This window comes from Nuphar pumila, chromosome 6, assembly GCF_984573655.1.
Source record: "Nuphar pumila chromosome 6, dmNupPumi1.hap1.1, whole genome shotgun sequence".
Lineage (NCBI taxonomy): Eukaryota > Viridiplantae > Streptophyta > Magnoliopsida > Nymphaeales > Nymphaeaceae > Nuphar > Nuphar pumila.
In genome coordinates, this window is record NC_143254.1 from 105,164,512 (window position 1) to 105,170,570 (window position 6,059).

Genomic DNA, 6,059 nt, shown 5'->3' on the forward strand with positions numbered 1-6,059 from the left:
GGGTGCGGGGGTGAGGGGAGGATATATACATATATATTATGTATGTATTTATATATATAATATAGATAAAAATGACTTTGATTAGGGTTAACTCAATCTACCTTTGGATAGAAATGGACCTTGGCGTGGTTGACTTTACCTAACACAAAGAAAGTTGTGCCCAAGTGTCGCACCCGCCTATGTGCGGGTGGGGTGCCCTGTTAGAAGAGTATGTGCGACATAGCTGGACACATATGTAGTTACAATAATATAAATATTGTAATGCTGGTCATTGGAGATCCATAGCAACACCTGACTTAAACATAAGATTGTAATTCACTATGTATTACTTTCACTGACCAACATACTCTCTTGCTATGAAATATCCCCAGATTTCGTATTTCTGTATGTTCCTGAAGGGTCTACTTTAGTGTTTCAATGACATTTCCTAAATGGTATCCCTAGAATTGAGTTTCCAGTATTTTCCAATGCTAATTTTAGAGCACCAATTTAGTGATAAAGTTGAAGGAAAGGTAGATGTCATCATTAGATGATTTTAATCAACCATTCCACTCCATTATTCACTTGGAATATGAAAGAATGTTTCATCCTTTAGGCCATTATTTTGACACATCACCCTCATTGATATTCATATGTATAAAGCCTTGAAAACACGGAAAACTTAAGGGAATATCCATTTATAAATCAAAGTGGTATAAATCAACACAGCTTGCATTACCCAACTGAATCCACAGTTGTCCTCTAAGCATATGGACCACCAACAGTTACCTTGAACATGGGTAGGGCCAGGTTGAATATGTGCAGGTCACAATGTGCAGCCCACCCCTATCGCAAACAGTAGTTACCAGATCCCAGTTAATATATAAAGAATTAAATTAAAATAAGAAAAGAAATTAAAAAGAAGAAAGGAAGAAAATGCCACATATATGTGGTTTGGCCAAAGGCCTACATCCACGAGAAAAAACTCACACTCCCGCTTTCTTTTTTATTTTATTCAATCTCTCAAGTCACATATTTATACAGGTTTATGATTTAAATGAGGAAATTTTTTGTATAGAAAAGTATGGAAATTAATCACAAACAATCAAAATAAGATAATGATGGATAAAATCTCATAATCCATCAAATCTTGGAAATATTATAACTGAAGATCTTTCTCCAGTTTTAGATAAATCACTTCTATATTGCCATAGATCTCAAGACAAGGTGAAGCTTATATACATTTAGGCCTCGTTTGTTTCATTCTCATGTAAAGGAAAGGCTTTACATGAGAATGGGCATGGATTTCTAAAAAAACTGCCAGCTCGGCTAATGTGAAAGTTTTTCATGTGAAAGCTTTCATATGGAGGAAGATATGAATGGATTTACACATAAAAAGTGGTAGGTGGTGGGAAAAACTGGGAACCACTTGTGCCAGCAGGACAATTTTGCACCATGATGATTTGATTTTTGTTTCATTCATGGTGGAAAAGGATTACATCAGCTCAACACTTTCTCATGTAAGTTGCATGAAACAATCGAGACCTTAGGGCACAAAGGCATATATGCATACCAAGAAGAGACGAAGAGGAGAGAACAACAAACTTTAATTAAGCAAAGAGAGAATGATACAACATAAAGGGGCGTCCCCTCTTGGCTGACATAAATGCCTGACTTGAGCCCCATAGCTAAAATACAAGAGTACCCCTCAAGAATAAACATATGTACATGGGATAAGAGGGTAGCACACAATAACTATAATACATGGATTTCATTTCACAATACTACCCCTCAAACTTGGAATGATGAAAACACAATCATTTCAAGTTTGAAGAAAAAATTGAAATGACTTTGAGGGCAAACTTTTGATAAAACAATTGGCAATCTGACTTGCTGTCCCAATATATGACAAAGAGATAGTTTCATCCAAGTAAGCTTTCCGAGTGAAATGGCAATCTATCTCAATGTGCTTGATTCTCTCGTGGAATTCAATATTTTTAGCTATGTGAATAGCACTATGATTATCACAATGCAAAGGTGTTGCATTCTCAATGACAATACCCATGCTCCTTAGCAGCCATCTTAGCCGCATCACGTCATGGCATGATATTTTGCCTCTATTGTGGAAAGTGCAACTCTTTGTTGTTTTTTACTCTTCCACAATATCAAAGAGTCCCCAAAAAATACACAAAACCAAGCGATGGAATGTCTGTCCTAGGATACTCCTCCAAAATCGGCATCATAATAAGCTCTCAACTCTAGCTGCGGGCAGTGAGTGCTGGGCAACAAGTAGGGGTTTTATAGAATGTACAGTGGATGCTATGGTGCTTGAGTGTTACAGCAAGTAGGTGGAGCTGTTGGTGATGACGAATGGAAGACTGGAGATGGTATTGTATGAAGGTGTTGATAGAATGTGCTGGGATGTTGCAGCAGGTAAAATTGATGTGGTTAATGCACTATTTATTTCTCCAAATAACATCCTATTGGAACCACCATAAGCATCCTGAATTAAGCAATTACTGGTTTTTTTTTTTGGGGGGGGGGGGGCAGCCAGACTATCTGAGTTTTTTTTTTTGCTGGCGGATGGCTCAACAGATATGTTTTCATCAGGTACGTATTCTACAGGATCAATGTACACACTTGATGACTCACCCACAAGCTGTGGTTTACAAGTGTGACACGCATCAACTAATTCAACATTTTGTAGGCACTGAACATCAGAAGGAATATCTGCAGGCATGTTGGGACATGTGTAAACCAAGCCTGAAGGATAAGATTGAGGAGAATCATTCAAGGGGTTCAATCCTGGTGATGTTTACAGGATCAACTTACTGACTGTGAAAGTCTGGTTTGGATGAAGGCCTGTGGGTGAAAATGCTGAATAAGATGGGGACCTAATTGAGATAACATCTTTAAAATTGTAGAATATAAAATCTGAAATGAAATGGGGATCTTCGAAACACGAGCTTTGATTAACAAGAGCAAGTGTCAAGAATGACACTAAAGCATAACCCTTAAAAAGGGTATAACTGGAAACAAAATAAAAATAAAAATGTATTCTTTATTGATATGAAAAACCAATTGCTTAAGAAGCATTGGAGTTAAAAAACAAGAGGGGCTGCACCCCTTTATATACACAGCTGAAAGAGGACTCAATAGAGCTGTTGGGCACATTCCAACAGCTCTATTTAGAGCTGTTGGAATGTGTCAGTCCAACAGCTCTATTAAGAGTTGTTGGACTGTGTCAGTCCAACAGCTCTATTGCTAGTCAAGTCTGGACAGGACTTGACTAGCAACAGTCATTCTAGTTCAAACTGAACTAGATGACATAAAGACAAAAAATAAAAATAAAGGAAAAAATACAGAAAAGAAAGAAATGAAAAATGTATTTATATATATATATATAATAATATAATATTATTATATATACATATATGTACAGTTTTACATTTTAACACTCCCCCTCAAACTTACGGTACAATGAGCGAAAGTTTGTCTAAGAGAAAGTGAAATCGGGGAGCAGCGAGAGGCTTTGTAAAGAAGTCTGCTAATTGATATTCTGAAGTGACATATGGCAGATCAATTATCCCATGTAGATATTCCTCTCTGACGTAGTGACAATCCATTTCGATGTGTTTGGTGCGTTTGTGGAATGTTCTGTTACTGGCAATGTAGATCGCACTTTTGTTGTCACAACACATTTGTGAAGCCTTTGTTGCTTCAACTCCCATGTCAGCAAGCAGTCGTCGGAGCCAAACTACTTCCATGGTCGTGGTTGCCATGGCTCTGTATTCAACTTCGGTGGATGAGAGAGATACCTTCTGCTGCTTTTTACACCTCCACGAGATTAATGATTCCCCTAAAAAGACACAAAAGCCAGTGGTTGAGTGTCTGTTATTGGGATCACCTCCCCAATCAGCATCAGTATATGCAATTAAATCAAGAGAAGAGGAGGAAGATAAGAAAAGTCCTCGTGAAAGAGAGGACTTGATGTATCTGATAATACGCATGACTGCTCCCATATGAACAGAAGTAGGAGCATGTTGAAATTGACTTGCTGTATGAACAACATGTGCTATATCTGGTCTGGTAATGGATAGATAGGAAAGTGCCCCGACAAGCTGTCTGTAAGGAGTAGGGTCTGCAAGAAGTTCTCCATCATCAATCTTCATTTTAACATTAACAACTTCTGGAGTGTCAACTTTCTTATCATCAGTAATACCAGACCTGAAAACAATATCAAAAGCAAATTTAGTCTGAGATAATAAATATCCTTTAGGAGAATAAGCAACTTCAATGCCTAAAAAATATCTCAACAAGCCCAAATCAGTCATTTCAAAATGAGATTTAAGAAGTGTTTTGATTGTTTCAACTCCCTGTTTATCGCTTCCGGTGATGATCATATCATCCACATAGAGAAGAAGCACAATGATCCCTGCATCAGAATTCTTAATAAACAAAGCAGTGTCAGTTAAACAGAATTGAAAACCAATATCAATCATAACACGACTAAACCTATCATACCAAGCTTTTGGTGCTTGTTTAAGTCCATAAAGAGCTTTTTCTAAGCGAAGGACTTTACCCTTAGGAATACTTAGACCAGGAGGGGGTTCCATATATACTTCTTCAACTAGCTTTCCATTTAAAAAAGCATTTTTGACATCCATTTGAAAAATAGACCATTTTTTGATAGAAGCTAAGGCAATTAAGGTTCGGACAGTAGTCATACGAGCCACCGGAGCAAAGGTTTCTTCATAATCAATCCCATATTCTTGGGCATAACCTTTGGCTACTAAACGGGCTTTATATCTTTCAAGAGTACCATCACTCTTGGTTTTAATTTTATAAACCCATCGACATCCTATAGTTTTCTTCCCTGGAGGAAGATCTTGAATATTCCATGTAGAAGCCTTTTCAAGTGCATCTAATTCAGCTTTCATGGCTTCCATCCATTTGATATCATTTTTTGCTTGAAAATATGTGGATGGTTCTTCATATGAGTGAATTAATGCAATAACTGCCCTATATGTGGGTGAGAAAGACTCGTATGATACAAACTTTCCTGGAGGCCTCGATATTCGGGATGATTGTCTAGTTGGAATGTTAGAATATTTCTCAAGTGCACATGGAGTATTAGACTCTTGTCGCCTGGAATATTGAATACTAGTATCTCTATGAACTTCTTCATTTTCAACATTAAGATCAATAATTCTTTGATCATCATCAAAGTTACAGTCAAGGTCATATTCATCAGATGTTGATGTTAGATCTAGCAAAAAGGAGTACTCAGTGACGTCTTTTAATTTTCTAAAATCAAAGAAGCTCTCCTTTTCAAGAAAGAAAACATTTCTAGACACATATAGTTTATTATTTTTGAAGTCAAAACATCTATAACCTTTCTGGTTTTCAGCATATCCTAAAAAGGCACAGGGAATCGCACGAGGGGAAAGTTTATCATTTTTGTCAGTAAATATGAAACATTTGCACCCAAATATTCTTAGTCTAGAGTAGTCTGGAGAAATGTTCATAAGTTTTTCAATGGGAGTGATATTTTGTAACGAAGAAGATGGCATCCTATTAATGAGATAGGTGGCAGTTAAGGCAGCTTCTGCCCAAAAGTCTTTAGGGACTTGATTTGCTATTAATAAAGTCCTAGTGGTTTCTATAATATGGCGATGTTTTCGTTCTGCCAGTCCATTTTGTTGAGGTGTATAAGGACAAGATCTTTGATGTGTGATGCCATGCAATTTAAGATAATTTTGAAAATCTGTGGATAAAAACTCTCCCCCTGAATCTGTGCGAAAAATAGTAATATCATTTTGAAACTTGTTTTTAACCATATTATGAAAAGTTTAAAAGTATGAAAATACTTCAGACTTATGTTTGAGAAAGTACATCCACGTATGTCGGGAGAAATCATCGACAAAAATAACATAGTAAACAAATCCTCCTTTAGAAATTACTGGTGCAGGACCCCAAACATCCGAGTGTATTAATTCAAGTGGTCTTGAAGAGAAAAAGGTTCTGTTCTGAAATGGTAATCTTTTCATTTTGCCGAGAATACAATCTTTACAATCAAA